The sequence below is a fragment of the Capra hircus genome, chromosome 27 (genome assembly GCF_001704415.2).
Source record: "Capra hircus breed San Clemente chromosome 27, ASM170441v1, whole genome shotgun sequence".
NCBI lineage: Eukaryota > Metazoa > Chordata > Mammalia > Artiodactyla > Bovidae > Capra > Capra hircus.
This window is the reverse complement of record NC_030834.1, coordinates 43532700-43556438: the sequence shown is the minus strand read 5'-3', so window position 1 is coordinate 43556438 and position 23739 is coordinate 43532700. Positions and strand designations below refer to the sequence as shown.

Here is a 23739-nt window from a genome sequence, read left to right as displayed (position 1 = left end):
CTGTGCCCCGCCCCCCCTGTGCCCCGTGCCCCGCCCCGTGCCCCGCCCCGCCCTGTGCCCCGCCCCGCCCTGTGCCCGTGCCCGCCCGTGCCCCGCCCCCCGCCCCGTGCCCCGCCCCGTGCCCCGCCCTGTGCCCCGCCATGCCCCGCCCTGTGCCCCGCCCCCCCGTGCCCCGCCCCATGCCCCGCCCTGTGCCCCGTGCCCCGCCCCGTGCCCCGCCCTGTGCCCCGCACCCATGCCCCGCCCTGGCCCCGTGCCCCGCCCGTGCCCCGCCCATGCCCCGTGCCCCGCCCCGTGCCCCGCCCTGTGCCCCGCTGGCGCCCTCTTCTGGGTCACCTCGGACTGTCTCGTCCCGCTGTGGACGCCCTGACAGGCCCTCAGGTGGCCCCGTGCGCACGGGCTACACGGTGCCCAAGTCGGGGTTCTGGGCTGGCCTGCGTGTCGAGAACGCGGGGCGTGAGCTGAGGGGACAAAGCCAGCGGTGAGGCAGGGCTGGAGCCGCTGGTGACGCCAGCGCGGCTCTGAGGGAAGCCCAATTGGCAAGGCCGTAGAGCCAGAAGCAGAGGCGTCGAAGGTGTTTGCCCTCGGCCTGAGCTCCGCGTGTGCGGCCGGAGGGTTTTCTCGAGCCTCCCTTCATCGTGACTGGAGCAGGGGCGAGCCACTGGTCACATCCGCCTCACGACCCAGGGCTGCCCTTTGCACACCGCGGGTCGTTCCTTGTCCTCCGATGGTGAGACCTACCTGCCCTGGTAGGAGGCCACAGGCGGCTGGTACCTGCTGGGCTCTGTCCGTCCACATCCGCTGGGCGTTTTGTCATTGTGTGATGACAGCTCATAGTTCAAGTTCAAACTGTAAAAATTCGTCCCTTTGTTTCTGTGCTTGTGTGTGTTTAAGGAGAACAAATGGGATCTGAATCTAAGGCTCCTTGTTTCAGTTTATTCTCCTTTATTCTCTGTGACCCACCTCATGTAGATGGTTTTCAAGTTAATAACACTGACCACGTGAACATGGTCTCCATGGCAACTGTATTTAATTAGAACTCCACTTCCTCTTGCATTATGCTTCTAAACAAATGAAATGTGGCATCTTTAGTTTCATATTATCTTTAATGTGGTCACCTGACCGGCCAGCTTTGTCATTGATGGCTTATTAGCAGGAAAACAGGACTTCAGATGTGCAGAAAGTCCTCCTAGCCATTACAAATGGGGCACACTGAATTATGTGAAATATTTCAAATTAGCTCTTTTGCAAAGTACTTACCCCAATCCAGACAGGCATTTATGAGACATGTAGAAATGTATAAGGCTTGTACTTTAAAAGCAGCACCTGGGAGACCCCGTAAGATGAAAGACCACCATGATTAACCCAAGACGTGACCACAGCTGTGAGTACCTTTCACAGCCAGACCTCCCACCTTCTCTCTTAGCGTCCTGTATACTCACTGCAAGTGGATGTTGCCCTTTTTGCTGGTTTGGAGATGGTGAAAATGTCAGTGAGGTGATCAATAGTGTCCTAAAACGAAGCCTCCTGTGACTGTAACATGTAACTGTATTTGGGATTGACAGAAGGATGTAATTACCAGGATGTTGGACACCTGCATGAACGCAGGTCTGAATACGTAATTCTATTTAGAGTCATATTGTAGAAATACGGGCCCAGATGATGGTACATATATGAACCTTACCTGAAGCACCCCATCTCCGGCTGCCTGCACACACTCCCCCTGGCGTGGGGCAGACGCCCCTGGGCCACCCAGCAGCTCACAAGGAGCCCAGAGCAGCCAGCAGACAGAAGCACCCAGCTCACTGAGTGAGCCCAGTTCAGATGGCCTCTGGCGTCTCTGGGTCCAGCTCCCTGGGTCCAGCTGGACAAACAACCAGGCCTTTCAGCTCTTTGGTTTCGCTGTCCATCTGGGAAGGGAGGGCCAGGGAGAGATGACCCCCAAGGCCTTGTACATCACATACTGCTAAGATACAGTGTCCATTTCTACACTGACCACAGAGCTGATAATGGAAAATCAATGCCAGGACCTGAGATGTTCTCCCAACAGAAGGAAATGAGATATGAACAAAAGTGACCTAAGATGAACTAGTATTCACCAGAGAACAGTGACTGCAGACGTCCAGTTTTGCGGAATAGTCCATGGGTAGTACCAGGCTTCCAGATGACAGAGGGGCCGCCTCAGGGCCGTGCGGGGCTCACCGGGGCTCACTGGCACACGTGGGCCTAGCAGCTGGGTTTGCAGAATCCTGTCCACAGGCAGAGAATCTGCAGGAAGCCGGGGCACAGCCGAGACCCCTTGCACGGCCCTCAGAGTGGGTGCCTCCATGGGGCAGATGTGCGCCTGCCGCCGCGGGGCTGTCATCAGAAAAGTCCTGGCTCCTGCACTTTCGGCCCCCGATGCCAGCGTGGGTCATGGGCATCTGCGTGGGTGGGGAAGCACGTCCTGTGCTGAGAGTCTGCGGAGGGGAGCATGGAGCCGCACTGAACCGTATCTGTCTCTCTCTTTGCAGAGGAGGAGGGCGCGGACCTGGCCCAGCCGGGCATCAGCTTCCCGGGGCCGGCTGAGGACGACCCAGGTAGAGTACCCCGCACTGGGCGCTGCTCAGGGCACCGGCACCCTGCTTACAGATGGCTTCACATGTACAGTTGCCCTCAGGGCTCCTAGTCAGAACCAAGTAGATGTAATGAGAGTTTTTCCTAAATAGCAGTTTGTAAACACCGTGGGCGCTCTAGGTGAGAACACATTTGCTCCAGATCGTCATGGATGAATTATTGAATAGTTATTACTGTCAATTATTAAGGCTGCAGTAACATAATTGAGACGTGTCTACTTGTGTAGAATGCGACCCCTCTCCTTTCCTCCTCCTTCACTAAAACCCTCAGTCAATCTGAGGGAAGGAAAGGCTGTTTTATTTGCATTTTTTTCAAGTAACTGTTACTTGACATTAAACAGCTGAATTCTCCAGGCGAGCCCAGCTCCACTGTGGTTTGGATGCTGAGTGCAATTATGTGCTTGCTTCCAAATTACTGTCATACTCTATTTTCCCCAGTGCTCATTAAAATCACGTGCAAATTTTATTTTTATGCACCACGGACACAGTGAAGCTGGAACCAGACTTGGCCATCACCGTTTGACATGGAGTCGGGCTTACATAAAACGGGGCAAGTGCTTCTGCTGGAAACAAGGAGTGTTGGATACATTCAGCGTCAAACGGTTGAGCGGCATCCACATGAAACTTAGCTGAGAATACACGCCCCCCCGGGACCCAGGGCTCCTGGACATCCACCTAATGAGGTTATTCACCCGAAGGACTCGCAGCTGCCTCCTCAGCTTCTCTCGCCCGTCTGCCGCGGCTGCCCTGAGGCCAGCTTGTGCATCATAAGTCTGCTTTCTATTTAAGTTTGAATTTTTCTTAATTTGTATCCAATCTTTAGCCAGTGATATGTTTCTCATTGACTGGCTTCAAGAATAATATTGAAATCACAGGAGTTCTTTTGTGTGTAGCTGTGTTTTCTTTAAAAGGAAATTAGAACCAGAAAAAGTTTGCTTTTCAATGTAAAATTGTGAAACCAGGGGTAGTCCTAAAGGAATGACAGTATGTTACTGGTTATGATTGAACTAGAAATTGATTTCCAACTGGCCAGTTTAACCAAGCCTTTCTCTATCTGGAAATCGGCCAATACAATTATTTATTGTAAAAACTCCTTCTTAGAAGGAGTCCTGGCTGTGTTGTTGGAATGAATCTGCTTGTGATGGTTTTGGTTTCACTCTGTGAAGCTTCCGGATGAAAGGGTGACTCGTGGGCCTTCTGTCTCCTGAGACACTGATGATAACTCACCTGCATTTGTCCTGGGTCTGAGGCGGCTCAGCATCACTACTCTGTCTGTGGCAGCCACCCTTTTCTGTAACAGGACTTGGCGCCCTGAGGTTACATCTCCATGTCCATGATGGGGAGCCCTGGGGGCTGGTGCAGGGGCTACATCCACCCAGGAGCTGACCCTCTGGGCAGGCGCGGTCCACGGGTTACTGTGTCCCCTGGGCCAGCCCAGCCCGAGTGCGGGGGCCTGGCTCTCATTGCTGGGGAGAAGCCACCACACCATTAGGGACAGAAGGTGCTTAGTGGGCCGTCTCTGCAGTCTGGATGTGAGGGGAGGGTTGGCGCCTCAAGTGAGCAGAGCAGGCCTGCTTTGAAGGACTTGGGGAGAGACCAGCCAGAGGATGTGGTGACTTGGCCACAGAGTCACTCTGGGAATGTTGCCCCGTCCCCACGTGGTCACCACGGAGGCCCCATCAGCCGTCGGGCAACTCAGGAGAGAGCCATGTGGCTGCTGGACTGGCTGTGGCTCCGGGCAGCAGTGTGCCCACAGGAGCAGGGCCGAGGGGTCTTGAGCAGCCCGCCCGCCGAAACCCTCAGTGCGACCCGCCTCTCGCGGTCAGCATCACCTGGGGGCATGTGGGCACCGGTTCCCGGTGGGCTTGTTGTCTGTAAGCAGTCCCTAGTGACTCCATCCCGTGCCTCAGGTCAGGGACACGGCGTAGAGCATGTGCAGGTACCATTTATAGAAGGTTCCCGAAAGGAGCAAAGAACAGAGGGGAAAGGAAGGCGAGAAGGTCTGAGTTATGTTCCCAGTGCTGCTACAGTAAGTAACTGGGAGCAGACATCGTCATTGTAGACATTTTCCAAACTGATTTTCTAGTTTCCTCATCTCTAAATCAAGAAGGTGAAAATGGACAAGTTTTTAAAGGCTCTTCTGAGCTTCTGATTCTACCATGTTGCATTAAAATTCGGAACACTTCATAATGATGTGAACGCTGTTGCGATGAAGTGAGTCACCGCCATTTACAAAACGCAGAGGGACGCTTCACTGGCTGGCCGAGGTTAAAGGCAGGAAACAGGGGAGGAACTCTGCCTCTGGTCCCATTCAAGATACTGCTTATGTTTCTTAACTGGCCTCAATTTCAAAAGCGCCAAGGAAAGGTGGTGACATTCACTGAAAACCCTTTAATTTTCTTTAGTGACAGATGAGTGAAGTCATCTTTTTGGAGATGAGACCCACACTCCTTGCCTTTAGCCATTTCAGAGCTCAGACATTCTCTCTGAAGGGTGTTGTGTGTGAAAAGTAACTTTATGATGGGCAAAATGGCCATGAAAGAGAGGAAGATAAAGAAGCTTTCTATGAAATTAATCTAAAGTCAGTGATAAAAGTGCATTATTGCCACATATTCAAAGTGACTACAAAGGAAGAGAAAACCCACTTTTCCCAGAAACGTTTCAAGAGAAGACTCTCAGATGCAGTGAAATTAAATTGCCTGCCAGTGATTTTTGTGACATTGGCTCAGTTCTAGGAGATATGATTTCCAATAGTGGCTTTTCTTCATTCCCGTGAATGCTATGGTTAAGTCGGTTGTGATGAGTTGGTGATTTATAAGCGTTTATGAGGACTGTTCTGTTGAACCAAACTCTGCACTGGCAAGTCAATTACAAACTGAAATGAAGAAAAAAAAAAAAAAAGTGGACGAAATGATCAATCAAAGAATGTTAGGCAAATATTATGTGAGACAAAACACGGAGAAAAAGGGCATACTGTGCAACTTTAAAAATACCTGAATATAAAATAATAGCTGCCAATACCTAAAGCCTTCTTCAGGATGGGTACAGGTTGTGAAAATATTTTAATAAAGCACATTACGTGGCATTGTTAAGGTCTGCACACCATGTAACTGCGTGACTGTCTCATAGTAATCTGACACATAACTCATTTCAAAAGAACTGCCCTTTTTGTATCCTTTTATAATCTCCCCTCGTTGTACGTATAGAGCTGTAGCTCTGCAACTTGAGCAGCATCCACACTTAATTCCTTCAGGTAAATTTCTAGAAGTTTGTAGAAACAGTGGACACAGTGCCTCATCACATTTGTATCTGGACGATGACGTGGTATCCACTTACTGCATCCTTCCGTCCTGCCACCTCAGGGCACCCCCCTTGCCCCTGTCCACTGCAGAGCCCCCCAAGGGGATCCCTGTACCCCAGAGAGTATGACATCCCTCCGGGGATGTCACAAGCTTCAGAAAAGGAAAAGTCACATGCCAGCTGGCAAGCGCACAGTCCAAAACATGTATTTTATTTGGTAACTTCACATTAAAGCAATTTCTGCACAAATCAGAATCAGTCTTAAGAGTTACCGATACTTGTTTCTGTGGCAATCAGGAGACTGCGTTTCTTCATCTGCATTCCTGGAGTGTGCGCTCAAGCTCTTCCCTGAGCATCAGTGTTTAACTTACACGGTTCCCGAGCCTGGATGCTGCAGGGTGAATTATGGCTCCTTCTGGCCGATTCCCTTCTCGAACAGTAAATCTATCAATTCATTCCCACCTCCAAGACTGCGTGTGTGGCTTTGTCTTACTCCATTTTGGCTGCTGTTAAAAAAAAAAAAATAAAGGTGCCACAGACTGGGGGCTTGTAAATAGCGGGCATTATTTCTCCAGCTCTAGAGGCTAGAGGTCAGGGCAGAGTGCAGGCAGAGGCGGTGTCAGTGAGCACCCGCTTGCTGGCTCACGGAGGGCTCTGCTCACTATGTCCTCCCGTGGAGGCGGGGCTGGGGGCTCCCAGGGGTCTCTGCTGTCAGGGCGCTGGTCCTCCCACCCCCGTGACCTCATCACCTCCCGAAGGCCCCCCTCCTGACACCACAACCTTGCAGCTTGGGCTTCAACACGTGGATATGAGGGAACAGCAGACTTCCTTCTTCCACACAACAGTTGCTCGGGCTTTTCTGCCCTGAAGAGCGTGCCACCACGCACGACCGGCAGGATGCCTGACTCTGCAGCCCCCATGTGGCCGAGGAGGAGTTGGAAAGAAGCCAGCGCATCACCTCTGTGTGTACAAGAGAAACCAACTCAGTCCTGCGACGGGCACTGACGGCATTCACTGAGATGCGGCAGACCTGGGGCCAGAGAGCCTGCTGAGGAGGGCGGCTTCCATCACCGTCTCAGGGACAAGCCCGCTTCCAGGCACGGAGGAGCCGCAAGGCTGCTCCTGCCGCCAAACCCCTGAGAGCCAAGGGGCCAAGGGGCCCAGGCCGTGGGACAGGCCCCTTTCCAGGGCTCGGGGTGCAGACAGGGAGGGCTGCGTGGGCACCGGGTTGCCCCTGAACTTGGAAGACGGGCCCCAGCTCCCTGACAGAGGTCTGGCATCCTCAGAGTTATTCTAGATATCAACCTCCATGGCTCCTAACCTCATCTGCGAACACTGAAAGCAGGGATTCCAAGACTGCTTTTTGCTTTTGAGAATTTGCATGTGTGTAAAGGTGTGCCTCTTCAACTGCCTGTGACTCAGAAGCACACACCTGTTCAGACCCGAGTCAGAAGTCACCCGGACGTGTGTCTGTCTTGTCACGTGGACAGACGCTTAGGTAGAAACAGGGCGGCGTTCTGATCTGTCTGGGAATCGCGCTTGTGAAGACTGGCCTCTGGACGTAGAAAGTGAGTGGAAGGGAGCGGGCAGCTGGCAGGGATGAGGCCAGGCCTCTGGAGGAGCTCTGTAGTTTGTGAAAATGAGGAGGAGCAGGTGCACTGGGGCTGTGCGCAGCCTCGCCAGAGCTCAGCGGTCGTCGTGCCCCATGTTTGTTGCGGGCATCGAGAGTGAGGCGGTCGCTGGCGTGCGTCCTTCGTCCCTCGGTCCTGTCCTCCTCTTTTGTTGCTGTTGCTTAGTCACGAAGTCGTGTCCAGCTCTTTGCGACCCCATGGACCGTAGTCCCCCAGGCTCCTCTGTCCATGGGGTTCTCCAGGCAAGAATACTGGAGTGGATTGCCATTCCCTCCTCCATGGGACCTTCCCCACCCAGGGATTGAACCCATATCTCCTGCATTGCAAGGCAGGTTCATTACCACTGAGCCACCAGGGAAGCCCTTGGCAATTAGCAATTCAAGGAACAGAATGAAAAAGGAGAGGGAAGGGGGCTTAGGTGGCTCCAGGGACCCCTGCAGCGCTTCCTGCTGCTGACGGGCACCTCGTCCAGGGAGCCAAACCCCACGGCATCCTCAGGACAGCTGTGCGGGGACTGAAGCCCACAGAGGTCAGTGATTGTCCCAGGTCACTGATAAAAGAGCAGTGGCTCTGAATCTGAGCTGAACCAGGGTGGAATCATTCTACCCCTTGGATCTTCCTTCTCCAAGAAACCCAAATATCCTACATCCCGTCCAGTGTATCCAGTTTATAAACAAAAGGCAACCATGGATTTGGCACCTGAACTTGAGCTGTTCTGTGGTTGAGAATAAGTTACGTCTAGACATGGAACCAACAGGTGCGCATGAGGGGGCGCTCTATCTGCTTGCTCAGTTGCTGTTGAGAATTGGATGTATCTCTGTATTTGTTCCAGCTTCTCAACCAGAAAGTGCCCTCCAGGCCACAGCTTAATTCAGCTGAAAGCCATTGCTATGTACGAGCATTCCTATCATCACCAGAGAATGGAGCTGAAAGGGTTTCCACCGACGAGGTCCTCAGGATGGCGACTGTATTGTCTGTTGTACCATGTGGACGGAATTGGACCCCGAAGTCTGTTTAGTCATTTGAAAGAGAAATGTTATGCTCCGTCTTATCAAAGTGGAACAAAAAGCATGCATATTTTATGTCAGCGCTAGCTTTCCCAAATCATAGATCTGATTGAAAAATAAATGCTCGCTGTGATCAGCATTAAACTCGCAACTAACAGCGTGCAGAAGCCTCTTTGAATCCGTGCCCCAAGACCCACCCGCATCACCTCGGCGGCAGAATGAAGGCCGGGCCCTGCCCCACCCCAAGGCCCCCGCACAGCAGAAGGGGCCCTGGGCAGAGAGACCGCAGCGAAACTCCTTGCGCAGACTGCAGAAAGCAGTTACACGCCAGGACCAGAATATGACCCAGTACACAGAAACGTTAAATATAACAGTGCCCGATAAACTAAAAATAACCCAGTAATTGTATTTACCCCTATCCTGACAGTATAATCGAAGTTACTTATTTCACACAGTTTCCTAAGCATAAGATCACTCTTTCTGCAAATTGTGGTTAAATTACCAGAGGTATTAGGGATGGAGGTTAAAGGATATTTGCTCCAGCCACGTGTGTATGGATATTCTTCCTTGAACCTTAATGCCCAGATACTTTACAGTACTCTAATACAATTAGAGTATTACAGATTCTCTAATTTTCCGAAAATTAGAGCCCCAAATTCTCAGGTTTCCCTCAGGCTTCACTGTATACTCTTATTAAGTAAAGCCAAAACTCACAGTAAACCGAACAGGAAAACACCCACACTCAAGGCTGTTAATAATTAAAAACAATGTACCGATTGGTCTTGTCAAGCAGTTTTCTTTGCTGAAAATTCTGCGGACTGCAGCTGATTGCAGATGCCTCTGCACACTAGCTTGTGCACTAGCTCACTGCCACGTCCATGAAGCCGAGACCAGGAAACGCTAGTAACTTACTCATTTGTCTGAAGACTCATGAGACAAACTGTGTGTAAGTTATTAATAACATTTTCTAAAGGAAAGTCGGCACCCAAGTTTCTAATCTGGCTTCCCCATGACCCTGGCTCTGGCCTGGGAGGTGAGTGTGTGTAGAGATGAGGGTGTGTAGAGGTGAGTGTGTAGAGCAGCCGAGCTGCTCTAAGTGTACACACTGTCATCTCAGGGGTGCAGGGGAGGGGACAGGAGGGTCCACGTGGCCCTGGCTGGCGTGGGGTCCCTGCACAGAGGCAGCCCCGTGTCCTCCAGCCTGGCGGGAGGAGGGAGAGAGGAAAGAGGTGCTGTACTGTCACGGGGGCACTGGCCATCACCAGCACCCGCAGTCTGTATACGCACCAGCCTCTCACCACCTGGCATATGCCTGCCTCCCAGAGACAGATGCTGGCTGGAAACTGACAAGGAGACGGAGCTCCTGAGCCCAGAAATGATGGTGAGTCTCCCGAGCTCATCTGCGGGCACGGCCTGGCGGGAACCACAGCCTTCCTCGGTTAAAGCTCCTAATTACGCTCCAGCCCGTCTCCCAGCCCCGACCAGGCTCACACCATAATAAACAGCATAGTGTCCAACCCTGCAGAGTCGGAGATCCAGCCAGCCACCCCCCTTGACGGGGCGGCACTGAAACCCTGCCACGTAAAAATGCCTGTTTAGGTCTGGATGCAAAAGATGCCGACAACCCTGGGTGTTTTCTGGAAACGCTTGGTTCTTCAGGCTGTGCAGGACTTCGGCTTTCTTTACCGGAGCACATCCGGGTGCCCCTGCACAGGCCGCCGCTGAGCGGTCGGCGGGAGTACAGGGCCGGGGTCCAGGTGGACATGGAGGGGGCGGGGAGGCAGAGTCGGGTGGTACGAAGATGTCCACGTGCCTGCGTGCCAAGTCGCTTCGGTCATGCCCAGCTCTTGTGACCCCGTAGACTGTGGCCCACCTGGCTCCTCTGTCCGTGGGATTCTCCAGATAAGAATACCAGAGTGGGTTGCTGCGCCCTCCTCCAGGGGATCGTCCCGACCCGGGGGTGGAACCCACATCCGTCACGTCTGCCTGCATTGGCAGGTGGGCTCCTTACTGCCAGTGCCCGCAATCAGTCAGAAATAGGAAGGACTGTGCAGTGCGAGGTGTCCTCTCCTGGCCTGCAGGCCGCCCACTGTGCGGCCGAGGATGAGCTCAGGACGGAAGATGAGGGCGGGGTAAGACGGACTCCCCTCAGCTGTTAAACGCAGGAGCCCTGGCCCATGCGGGGAGGCCGCCTTAGAGCCGGAGACAGCAGGAGCCAGCTCCCCAGAGCCCCCGCCCAGGAGGACCCAGCCCAGCTGCTGTCTGTCGGCACTGTCCCCCAGCAGAGTCCAGTTCAGATCTCCAAGCCCCGCAATCTAAGATAAACGTAAGACAGATATTTAGCTGTACAATCTGTTTTCTGTTAATGTTTATGAAAGGTTTAAGGTCTGTATCCAGATTCTTTTTTTCTTTACATCTGAATATCTAGTTGTTCCAGGACGATTTGTTTAAAAAAAAAAAAAAAAAAACCACCACCTGTTCTTTCTCCACTGAATTGCCTGTTCTTCCTCAGATCAGTGACTATGCTGTGTGGTCTGTCTCCCGGCTCTCTGTTCTGTTCCACTGACACGTGTGTCTGTTCTTTCCCAACCCCATGCTGTCCCAAGGACTGTAGCGTGGTAGTGAGTCCTGCAGGCAGGCAGCCAGTCCTCTGGCTTTTTTCTCGCCCTCAGTATTGCGTGGCTCTTCTGAGTCTCCTGCCTCTCTTTGTAAACTTTGTAATCCAAGTGTCGTTCTGACTGGGATTGCCCAGTAGTGAGGGACTGATAGTGTGGCAGTATTGAGTCTTCCTATAATATACATAACTGTGACCAGCCTAGACAGCATATTAAAAAGCAGAGACATTACTTTGTCCAAAAAGGTCCACCTACTCAAAGCTATGGTTTTTCCCGTTAGTCATGTGTGAGTGTGAGAGTTGGACTATAAAGGAAGCTGAGCACCAAAGAATTGATGCTTTTGAACTGTGTTGTTGGAGAAGACTCTTGAGAGGCCCTTAGACTGCAAGGAGATCCAACCAGTCCATCCTAAAGGAGATCAGTCCTGAATATTCATTGGAAGGACTGATGCTGAAGCTAAAACTCCAATACTTTGGCCACCTGATACAAAGAACTGACTCATTGGAAAACACCCTGATGCTGGGAAAGATTGAAGGCAGGAGGAGAAGGGGATGACAGAGGATGAGATGGCTGGATGGCATCACTGACTCAATGGACATGACTTTGAGCAAGCTCCAGGAGATGGTGAAGGACATGGAAGCCTGGTGTGCTGCAGTCCATGGGGTCGCAAAGAGCTGGACACAACTTAGCAAATGAATGAACAACAGCAAATCAATATACATGAAATAGCTCTTCATTTATTTAGATCTTCTTTGATTTCTTTCATCAGAATTCTGTAGTTTTCCTCATATAGATCTTGTATACATTTTATTAGACTTCCACTATTGTTTCATTTTTTGTTGCCAGTATAAATGGCTTTGCGTTTTTAATTTCAAGATCCTATTGCTCATTGCTAGTATGTAAGACAGCAGTTAACTTTTCAGTGTTAACCTGGTATTCTGAAACCTTGCTGTAATCACATTTTTTTTCCAGGAATTTTTAAATTGATTCTTTGAGATTTTCTACATGGAAAATCAAGTCATTTGCAAACAATAAGGATTTTATTTCTTCCCTTGCAATCTGTATACTTTTTGTTTCCTCTTTTTGGTCTTATTACGTTAGCTCAGACTTTCCAGTATGATGTGGTGCGGGTCATCCTTACCGTGTTCCCAATTTAGCTGGAAAACATCTGGCTCCTCACCATTAAGTGGTATTAATGGTAGGTTTCCACTCGTGTGTTTCGTCGAGTTGAAGTCCCCTTCTGTTCCTAGTTTACTGAGTGTGTTTATTGTACGTGGGAGTTGGACTTGGTCAGGTGCTTTTTTCTGCATCTATTGATATGATCATGTGATTTTTCTTTTTTAACTTGCTGATGTGGGGATTGCATCATTGATTTTTAAATTTGGAGCCAATCTTGCATACTTGGAATCAGTCCCGCTTGGTCAGAGTCGTCAGTGTGCGCAACCCCCCTGTCTGTGGCTTGGAGGGAAGTCGCCAAACACAGTGAATGCTGAGCACTGAGGACAGAGCAGTGCTGGAGGCCGTGGGACTCAGTCAGTCACCGTGTCCCTTCTCGACTCCTCCGTCATGAAGAATTTTGCTAGTATGGTATCTCCAGACAAAGAGGTTCCCTTTAGCCAGGGACTGTGTTCCATTGGTGTGTCTCGGTCCCTACCTCTCCCCAGACTCGAGTGACAGGCGTCAGCCAGACACGGAGAAGGTTGACTGCATTCTGTTGGTGGACCCAAGAGCAGGTCAAGAGAGTCGGACTTCAGGACAGTAATCTTGGGGACCTTCCTTTGGTTTGGCCAGTAAACACGTAGGAAGCTCACACCAGGTGCCGAGAACACAAGCCCTGGGCTTGGGGTTTGTGGCCACCAGCATGCTTCTCGTCCCCTGGAGGTCCCCCCATCAGTACAGGGGTACCAACGCCTCCATGTGTGGCCGTCGTTAGGACTGAGGTAACAAGGTAAGCAGCCGGTGGAACGTGGGAATGCATTGCAGAGGCTTCTGTTTGGGCATAAAGAAGAAAAATGAGCAAGCAGCGTGAGGAGATGGAAATTACCTATTCTGGATAATAATTCAAAAACTTTCAGGTTTTATGGCATTAAATGTTTCCCAAACAAATAAATCATATTAACTATCAAACAACAATCATTTTTCCTTGCTGTAGTCTTGTGTGAAAAATATGGCGTGACAAAACACTGAAGACTAGCTCTGCAGGGAAGGGTGCAACTTTGCACTTTCTCCTCCGTCTTTACCATGACTGTGTGGGACACAGAGGCAGAGGCGAGGGGAAGATGGCTCTCCAAGGAGTGAGTGTTGCCGGCATCCAGGCAGTGCCAGAGACCAGCAAGACAACCTTGGAGGTCACCTCACTGCCCCCCAGCCCCAGAGGCCTCTCACAGGATGAGCTGGGGGAGGGCACAGTCCCCCCGGGCTCTCAGGGACCCCAGAACATTAAGACAACAACCCTTCAGTGGGACAGTCGGGGGCATCACGGCCTCTGTGCTTTCCTGCCCATAGGGAGAGTGGACCGGGTCGTCAGCAGCATCCCTGGCCTGCAGCCTCAGACTGCACAGACTCGGCTGCAGGCAGCCCCCACCCGGCACGGCAGCCGCGGGGTCTCTGGGCCATCCTGGGTGTTCCACAACAGACCCGCGATGGGGCTGCAGAGCTGCTTGCAGAAGATGCAAGGGCGTGGGCTACTAGCCCTGCTCTGCACGACCCTGAGGCAGGATCCAGGCCGCTCGGAGCATGGCGGCTCTGAGAGTTCTGGTGGCACCCAGACCCCACGGGCCGGGACTCAGTGCCTGGTGCTCCAGGGCCTCTGCTCCGCACCGGCTCGGCTCCAGCAGGAGGGACACATGGCCCCTGAGCGCCCGCATATGCCCTTTGATGAAAGACGAGACCCCGAGCACGTGTCCATGCCAGCCTCTCTCAGCACCTCGTGAACTTAGGGATTTGAAAGGAATCTATTGAATGAATCAGCTGAATAAAACAGTTCAGTCGAACGCATTCAGTCAGGAGCTGGACTCCTCTCACGGCTCAGGAGTCATGTCCTCAGCGGGGTGCACAGACCGCTTGACGTCGTGGAAAACCTGGCCCCAGGCTGCAGACACCGGAGGTGGAGTCAGGTCTCCTCCTGTTCGGGGCTTGGCGAGAGGGAAGTCGGTCCGTGGCAGCTGCAGGAAGCTGCCTCGTCTCCGGGATGGTTCGCTGGCCCAGCGGGTGTCATCTGTATTCTAGAGGGTGGGCAGGGGTCCTCCTGGCAGCGGCCGAGGGGACCGTCCAGGGTGGGGAGCCTCTGGGCAGCAGGGCCACACTGGCCTTGAGCCCTGAGGCTGGGCCGGAGCCTGGACTCCACGAGCAGCTGCGGGCCTCTGCAGGCAGCCTCCACAGAGCCTGAGCACAGCCTGGGGCGGGCCCTGGGCTCACAATGCCGGGTCAAGGAGAGAGGGACTGGCTCCTCCCTAAGCTGTGCTTCTGAGAGTACCAAGCCTAACACTCCATCCCGGGGACTCAAGCGGCTGCACGGAGGCAGCACAGACCAGGGCGGGGACCAGGACCAGGGCAGGCAGCACGGACCAGGGAGGGCACCAGGACCAGGGCGGGCACCAGGACCAGGGCGGGCAGCACGGACTAGGGCGGGCACCAGGACCAAAGCAAGCACCACAGACCAGGGCGGGCACCAGGACAAGGGCAGGCAGCATGGACCAGGGAGGGCACCAGGACCAGGGCGGGCACCAGGACCAGGGCAGGCACCACGGACCAGGGTAGGCAGCACGGACCAGGGTGGGCACCATGGACCAGCTTGGGCACCAGGACCAGGGTGGGCACCACAGATCAGGGCGGGCACTGGGACCAGGGTGGGCATCACCAGGGTGGGCAGCATGGACCAGGGTGGGCAGCAGGACCAGGGCAGGCACCAGGACCAGGGTGGGCACGAGGACCATAGCGGGCACCGTGGACCAGGGCAGGCAGCGTGGACCAGGGCGGGCAGCAGGACAACGGCGGGCAGCAGGACCACAGTGGGCACCGTGGACCAGGGTGGGCAGCATGGATCAGTGCAGGCACCGGGACCAGGGTGGGCAGCAGGACCAGGGCGGGCACCATGGATCAGGGCAGGCACCGGGACCAGGGTGGGCAGCGGGACCAGGTTGGGCAGTGTGGACCAGAGCGGGCACCACAGACCAGGGCACATGCGTTTCTTCCTCCCCATCCTGGAGGCTGGACATGGAGATGGCGGCAGCATGGGGCAGCCCCAGAGTCTGTCTCCGAGCCATTTGGACAGTGCTCTCCTCCTGTGGTTGTCCCTCCACGCCTGCCTGTGTCCTGGTCTCTTCTCAGGACGCCTCGCTGAACTGCCTCGCTGGGGCCCTCCCCTCCAGATGCGTCTCTGACACACAGGCAGCAGGACGGGGCGCTTCTGCCCTCTCCTGGGAGGGCCGTCAGTGCGCTGCCAGAGCTGAGCTGGGAGGGGCTGCGGAGTGGGAGACCCCCTCCCCAGCCCCAGCACCTTCCCTGTCCTCCTTTCTCCTGCTTCATGTTTAAATTTTTTAATTTACTTCCCTTTCTCCTTTCTATTTGTAAAACAAAATCAAATCCTTATTGGAACGTGTCAGCATTTAAATAAACAAGCAAACTTGAGAGGACTTTCTAATATTACAGGAAACACCCTTGTGCGGAAGTGACGTCATCACCTAAGACTGCTCCTTCTATAGAATGCTGCACATCTGCTTCCCCGGCTCTGGGTATAAATGTTCTTCTGGCTTCAAAGATTCTGCCTCTCTTATGTCCCAGAAGTTCACACTAATTCGTAAACACTCTCACGTAGTGAAGGATTCATGCTTTGCCGCTTCCTGGCCACAAGACCTGGTTTTAATCATTAATACACCTATTCGATGTATAGAAGCGTGCATAAATGTCTCAACTTCAGTTTTTTAAATTTATTTTCTAAATGAGTAGAAAGGAGTGGCTGGTTTGTAGACACACTTTTCTCTCTGACTTGTAACAAAGTAAAAGAAGGTTCAGTTCTACTCAGGTTCTGAAAATAGATCTTTGTAGGAATGAAATGCAGTCACACAGAACACAGAGCAGAAACGTACCTGCCGGAGCCCTGGGTTCAGGCCCTGCCCACCTGCACCTGTGTGCTCCACAGCCTCCTCTTCTCAAGTGTAAATTATCTCCTGACCAGTCACTCAGCTGCAGGGACCTTCTCTAAGCTCCTCACATGAGCTATTCTGCCCCAAAGAAAGGTCCCTGTTAATGAATCTCCACTTGTAGTCATTGATCCGGAGGAAAAACGAGCTCATGGCCCGAATCCACATTGGTGCTGCCTCCTGAATCATTTGATTAGCAAAAGATTGGTCTGCTCCTAGAAATTGCCAGCACCATTTGTGATAAATGAATCCTGTCCTGGCTACTTTCTGGTGCAGAGCGTGGATTTTAAATTAAAATGTTTACACCTGGGATTGCACTATGAGTTTCCATCATGTAAAATCTTAAAGTGAATTTAATTTTCATAAAACTTCAAGTTTATAAGTTGAGTCTTTTAAGGTGGTTATGAACCCTACCTGAAAATTTACCATGAATTCTTATTTCAAAATCACTTATGAAATAATTGTCAAAAATCAATTATTTTAAAACACGCATTCTTTTTTTCTGGATTCTGATATATACATTGGGAATTGGCAACAGACATTTCTGACAGGCTATAAATTTTTGTCAAGGCAGAAATGTAATCATCAAAAAAACTATGTAAAATGAGAGATTGATTTAAATTAAGGAGTCTGATTTGTATCGAAGGAATTCAAGGAAAAAAAGACTTGAAAGGCAAATATAATTATTTTTGCAAAGCTGCACGTTGTGTTTCACAGGCGTATTTTCTAATAAAGAGTCAGAAATGACTATCAGCTTCATGAGTAAGGGATTGGATTTACAACTGACAGAAGTTGCTTTTTTCCTGTGCTTTGGAAGCCATTGTTTTTAGTGAAGAATAAAGATCTATCTAAAAGCTATTTAACCCATAAATAAGAAGTCATTTGGCAATTAAGTAAAATTCAGTTGCCATTGTGGTTGCTCTCCATAAATGCTTGAACGAAAATATGGTGAAATTCTGGAAAGTAGCTTAAGATTTCAGCGCCTGAGTTTATCTTTGTGACAATTTTATTATTGGTTCATTTTGGATGTGCTGGGTATTTGTTGCTGCCCGGGGTTCTTTAGCTGTGGTGCCCGGGCTTCCTCTCTAGCTCTGGTGCCCAGGCTTCCTCTCTGGCTGTGGTGCCCGGGCTTCCTCTCTAGCTGTGGTGCCCAGGCTTCCTGTCTAGTTCTGGGGCCCGGGCTTCCTCTCTAGCTGTGGTCTGCGGGCTTCCTCTCTGGCTGTGGTGCCCGGGCTTCCTCTCTAGCTGTGATGTGCGGGCATCTTCTCTAGCTGTGGTCTGCGGGCATCTTCTGTAGTTGGTCTGCGGGCTCCTCTCTGGCTGTGGTACCCGGGCTTCCTCTCTGGCTGTGGTGCCCAGGCTTCCTCTCCAACTGTGGTCTGCGGGCTTCTTCTGTAGTTGGTCTGCGGGCTCCTCTCTTGATGTGGTGCCCGGGCTTCCTCTCGCATCAGAAAACAAGGAGTTTTCTGACTTGGGTGCACGGACTTGGTCCCTCCTCGGGATGTGGGATCTTCCCGGATCAGGGATCAGCCCGTGCCTCCTGTGTTGACACGCAGACTGTTCACCACTGAGCCACCAGGGAAGCCCAGCATCGGAGTGTAGAATCGGAAATTCCTTGTGCTGATATTGTCCACTCAGAAGTCATCTGTGTGCAATGATTCTTCTAAGGCAGAACTTTGACATATGTGAAGTCAGAAGGAGTAAGAAAAAAAGTTACTTGCCTATGTTACAAATTATTGATTAAAACTGCCGACCAAAGGCCCAGGTTAAATCAGCAGGGTTGGGTGTGTGGGAGAAATCAGTGCTATGCAGGATACACAGTGGAGCAAACCTTAAGACTTAGAAGGACGCAAGCTGATGGACTTCCTGGTGGCTTGGACGGTAAAGAACCTACCTGCAGTACTAGCTGAGATTGTGGTTCGAACGCATGAAACCCTCCTTTTGGTCAGTTTGGTTTGCAGGTTGGCCATGTGCTTCTGTTTGCACGAGGCGCAGTACTCATCCCCAAGTGTCCCCTCTACGAAGCCCTTTCTGGCTGCAGAAAATGGCTGCCTCAAGTCACCTTCAGAAAGACAGTTTGCTGCAGAGGTCACAGGGGTCAGGGCCCTGTCAGCACGAGCCCTGCTGCTGGTGGGAGAGGTGATGGGGGTCAGGGGTCAGGGCCTGCCAGCGTGAGCCCCGTTGCTGGTGGGAGAGGTGATGGGGGTCAGGGGTCAGGGCCCGGTGGCAGGAGGCCTGCCGCTGGTGGGAGAGGTGATGGGGGTCAGGGGTCAGGGCCTGCCAGCGCGAGCCCCGCTGCTGTTGGGAGAGGTGATGGGGGTCAGGGGCCAGGGCCTGATGGCAGGAGGCCCAAGCACCCTTCCAGGAGGAGGGCAACATGGGTGAGGAGCTGTTTCTCTGGTCACCATGCCCTGGGGCCTGGGCGCCCCTCACAGCTGCTGGGACACCCCCGCTTCTCTGCTGCTGCACTGATGAACTCTTGTCTCCAACTGTCCGGACTTCAGATCCCCGAGAAAGAGTGTGGTTCATTGTCTCCATCATCAATAAGTGGAATGTGCTGGCTTGGCCTCACGCTGTGATGGGCCAGGAGCCTCCCTCAGGCCGCACCCTCTGAAGGATGCCAGGAAACAGGGTTTAGGGCCAGGCACACACAGGCAGGCAGCTGTGCCTCGGGGTCTTGTCCAAAGGTGCATTGCCGGAAGAACAGGTGGACACAGTGCACGGGGCTTCTGCTCTGCCTTGACGTGACTGTACCAAGTGATGCTTTGTCTCCCGGCCTGAAGCAGCCATGGTGCAGCACGAGGCCTGCTTCTGAGGACTTCCCGTGGCATCCCTGGATGCCCCTGCTGGTGCACCCGCGGGTCCAGACGCCCGCAGACACTGCAGGCCGCACACACCTGCTCCGTCCTGCCCCAGGGCCCGGCTCAGACTGTGAGTGGACAGAGCGGCTGGGAGGTGGGCTGTTCCCCCAGGAGGCAAGGCTGCACACACCTGCTCCGTCCTGCCCCAGGGCCCGGCTCAGACTGTGAGTGGACAGAGCGGCTGGGAGGTGGGCTGTTTCCCCTGGAGGCAGGCTGCAGACCGCACGTGTGCCGCGGCCACATCTAGACCCAGGCAGGCTGGGGCCCTGCCGGGACGTGATAGGCGTGGCACCTGGGCAGCTTCCGCCCCCGCTCATCCATCTCCGGAGTTAAGCCTTTTGTGAGTGTCAGCTTGGGGCCCCCGGCACCGAGAGCAGCCGAGGGACCAGTGAGCACTGTCATGGATAGGATCGCAGGGCCCGAGTGAAGGACGCAGGGGGCAGAGCAGCGGGGCTCTGCAGAGCGGGGCTCGAGCGCGTTTCAACCTGGGGCCAACGCCTTCTTCAAGCAGTAGTTTGTCACTTGTTGGCGGTGGGTGATGGCTCAGACGCCTGACTCTCCTTCACCGCCCGGTCCATCTCATCCCGATGTCCCGCCAGCTACATGCGGTCCTCTCGGCCTCGGCGGCTGTGTTAGCTCACGTGCTCTGCGTCCCCTGAAACCAGTGTCTGCCACGCAGCTGCTCAGAGCGGGGCCAGCCCCCGACCCGAGCCAGTGCCCTGTGGGTGCTGGCATGTGGCTCTGGGGTGAGGGAGGGTGGACGCGATGGACGTTGCAGCTGAGGCTGGTTCCAAGGAGGGCCGACTGGGCTCAGGTGGCGCCGGCAGGGAACACTGCAGGGGTCTGTGGGCCAGTGGGGCCCAGTCTGAGGGGGCATGATGGAGCAGCACTGGGAACAGGGTCTTGAAGGGAAGAGAGCTGCCCCATGCCCCTGCTGGGGGACCTGGGCCCAGCCTGGGGAACCTCCGTGGGGCAGACAGCTCAACCCCGTGGGCCCCGAGCAGAGCAAGAGCTCCCCTCCTGCCTGGACCCTCCTCTCTGCTCCCAGCTTCCTCTCCTTCCTGGTTCTGAGCTGAGCTGTGCCTTCTGTTTCTCTCTTCTTCACTAAGGAAAGGCTCTGTATCATACTCAGAGCCTGTTAGGTCCACACAGCGCTTCCTCCCTGCATGGCACTGTCTCAGAAAGGCTGTGCCCTCCTCTCGCCAGGCAAACCTGCCCTCTCCGCGACCCCAGCTTCCCTGGGCACCAGAGGGGAATGGCGGGGGAGTGAAAAGCATATTCCATTGGTCTCAGTCCCTGTGCTGATTTCTGTAAGGCTCAGCACGATGAGATGAAGCTCTTTACAAGGAAGGAAGGCCTTTCCCGGGGGACCCGCTGTGCAGGGTCACAGAGATGGAGACGCTGCGAACCTCCCCGCCCCCTACCCAGGGTGAGGGCAGCTCCCTCACGTGTGTTTCTCACCAAGATCGACAGGATGCTCTAACCCCTGCCTCCAGAAACTGGGTTCTGCCCTCAGGATTTAAACCTCTGTCATCTGAGAGGAGGCCCATAGTGCTCCCTGTGAGTGAGGAAGGTTCCAGACCCAGCAGGGCCTGAGCACACTCACGTGGTTCCATCCTCATCCGGCAGGTGGTTAAGCAGCTCTCAACCCTTTACTGTGTAACTTCAGTTAACATTATCGAACCACTTAAAGTTCATTACCCACTAGTTCATACCTCATCTCGTTTTATAAGAATGCGAAGTGTGAATAACAAAAGCATGTACAATATACTGATGAACCGTAAATGCAAGCTCAAAACTGTGATCAGAGAGCCTGCCGAAATGAAGGCGCAAAAGGAGACCCGTGACCGTCCGTGGACCACAGCCCAGCCCTGAGCTGTGTGGGGTCTGAGCTGTGCGGGGTGGACCCCCGACCAGCCCTGAGCCTCAAGGCAGTCAAGTCAGTGGAGGACGCAGCCTCACTCACACCTCTCCTGCCCCGGAGAAAGAGGACATTTAGAACAAACAAGCATTGATTTCCTAAACTTTACTGAACAGGCCTTTCACTGAGTTCTGAACACATGAAGCCAAGCTTTTAGAATGGTCTCTGTATATAGTCAATGTTGCGTTTTTATCTCTTATACCATTTATATTAATTTGTAAGAGATTATGGGGCCAACCATACTGTTTACTATTAAAATGTGCAAGTCAGTGTTTTTATACTTGCAGATACGTGCTACTACCGCTGCCGTCACTGTTGGAACATTTCGCCACCCTGAGCCCTGGGGGTCACCCCCTCGCCAGTCCCCAAGAGCCATTTCTGTTTCTTTCACCTCTTCTGCACACTTTATATGGTAGAATCATGTAATGCATGGTCCTTTGTGACAGCCCCTTCCACTGACACAGTGTCTTGAAGGTCTACCCACGCTGTGACACATTCCCACACTTAACTGGCTTTCACTAGAGAACAATATTCCATTTGCACAAACATAACCACTTCTGTACATCTGTTTGATGGGAATTTGGATTGTTTCCTTTTTTAAACTATTATGAACAATGCTGCTGTGAACATTCATGTATAAGTTTTTGTGAGGATCAACTCTTATTTCTCAGGGGTGTGCACCACCTCAGACTTGAATTCCTGGGTCACACAGTTGTTCCATGTTTAACCTTTTGAAGAGCTTTCCAAAGTGACACGAGATTGTCCATATGAGCAGAGATAGCTTTAGGTAAGGTAAAGTCACTCAGTTGTGTCCAACTCTTTGCGACCCCATGGGCTGTAGCCTACTAGGCTTCTCTGTCCATGGGATTTTCCAGGCAATAGTACTGGAGTGGATTGCCACTTCCTTCTCCAGGGGATCTTCCCGACCCAGGGATGGAACCCAGGCCTCCTGCATTGTAGACAGACGCTTTACCGTCTGAGCCACCGGGGAAGTCCAGAGATAGAGATGGCTTTACGTCTCCCTTTCCAATTTGAATGCCTTTTTCCTCCTTTTTATTGTCTGATTGCTCTGGCTAGAACTTCCAGCAGCAAAAGTGGGCGGCTTTGTCTTGTTCCAGATCTTAGGGGTATAGCTTTCAGTCTTCCACCAGTGAGAACGTGGGTTGTTCATAATTGCCTCGATCATGTTGAGGAAGTCGCCTTCATTCCCAGCTTTCCGAGTGTTTTTATCATGCAGTGGTGTTGGATTTTGTCAAGTGCCAGTTCGGCAACACCTGTATTACAGTACTAACGTGTTGTAACGTGGTGGTTAATTTTTGTTAAGCTGAACCATCCTCACGTGCCCAGGATGAATCCCACTTGGCCATGGTGTGTAATCCTTTCTCTGTGCTTCTGGATTAGGTTTGCTAGGTATGTTGTTGAGGGTTTTTGCTTCTATAGTCTTAACAGATGTTGGTCTATAACTCTTTTCTTCTGATGTCTTTATGAGGCTGCCATATCAAGATAATGCTGGACTTGTGAGTTAAGATGTCTCCCTTCCTCTAGTAATTTTTCGTTAGAGTTTGAGAGGGATTGGTACTAATTCTTCTCTGAAGGTTAAGTAGAATTCACCCCTGAAGCCATCTGGCCCTGAACTTCCCGTTGTTGGGAGGTTTCTGGTCCCTGATTCCATCTCCCCACTTGTAGTAAATTCTGCTGAGAATTTACTGTAGCGAGCTCTGCTGCATAATTCTGTCTTGTAGTTCTGTCATGATTTTCTATTTCTTCTCAAACTAATTTGTGTGTTTCTGAGTTTGCCCATTTCATCTGGGTTATCTCATTTGTTGCTGCTGCTGCTGCTGCTGCTAAGTCGCTTTAGTCGTGTCCAACTCTGTACGACCCCATAGACAGCAGCCCACCAGGCTCCCCAGTCCCTGGGATTCTCCAGGAAAGAACACTGGAGTGGGTCGCCATCTCCTTCTCCAATGTGTGAAAATGAAAAGTGAAAGGGAAGTCGCTCAGTCGTGTCTGATTCTTAGCAACCCCATGGACTGCAGCCCACCAGGCTCCACCATCCATAGGATTTTCCAAGCAAGAGTACTAGCGTGGGGTGCCATTATTCAGAGTACACTTACAGGCTTCCCAGGTAGTTCAGCTGGTAAAGAACCCACCTGCAATGCAGGAGACCCCGGTTTGATTCCTGGATTGGGATGATGCCCTGGAGAAAGGAAAGCTACCCACTCCAGTATTCTGTCCTGGGGAATTTCATGGACAGCAGAGCCTGGCGGGCTACAATCCATGGGGTTGCAAAGAGCCGGACATGACTTTCACTTTCAATTTTTATTTATATAAGGTTAGGTCATCCAGCACTTTTGTTTCTGATTTTGAGTGCTTCTCTTCTTTTCTGTCTAGCTAAAGGCTGGTCAAATTTACTGATTTTTTTTTTTGGAGATCCAACTTCAGTATCATTGGTTCTCTGTATTGTTTCTTTTTAATTTATTTATTTTTATTTGGAGGATAATTGCTTTACAATATTGTGTTTATTTCCGCCATATATCTCTGTATCCTTTCTTATTTCATTTATCCCCACTCTGAGCTTCTTTCTTTCTCTCCTCCCGCTAGCTTTAGGTGTAGTTTCCTTTTTCTATCCATATGAATTTGACGATTAG

The 23739-nt window shown here is 52.3% G+C and overlaps 1 protein-coding gene across 1 annotated transcript in view; it reads left to right on the top strand.

Moving 5' to 3' along the window:
• Nucleotides 1-23739, top strand: part of DLGAP2 (DLG associated protein 2) — a 275245-nt gene that overhangs the window by 159000 nt on the left and 92506 nt on the right. Inside the window, exon 2 of the mRNA XM_018042138.1 lies at nt 2514-2579. The gene's annotated coding sequence lies outside the window, so the exon portion shown is untranslated. The remainder of the gene's footprint in view (nt 1-2513; nt 2580-23739) is intronic.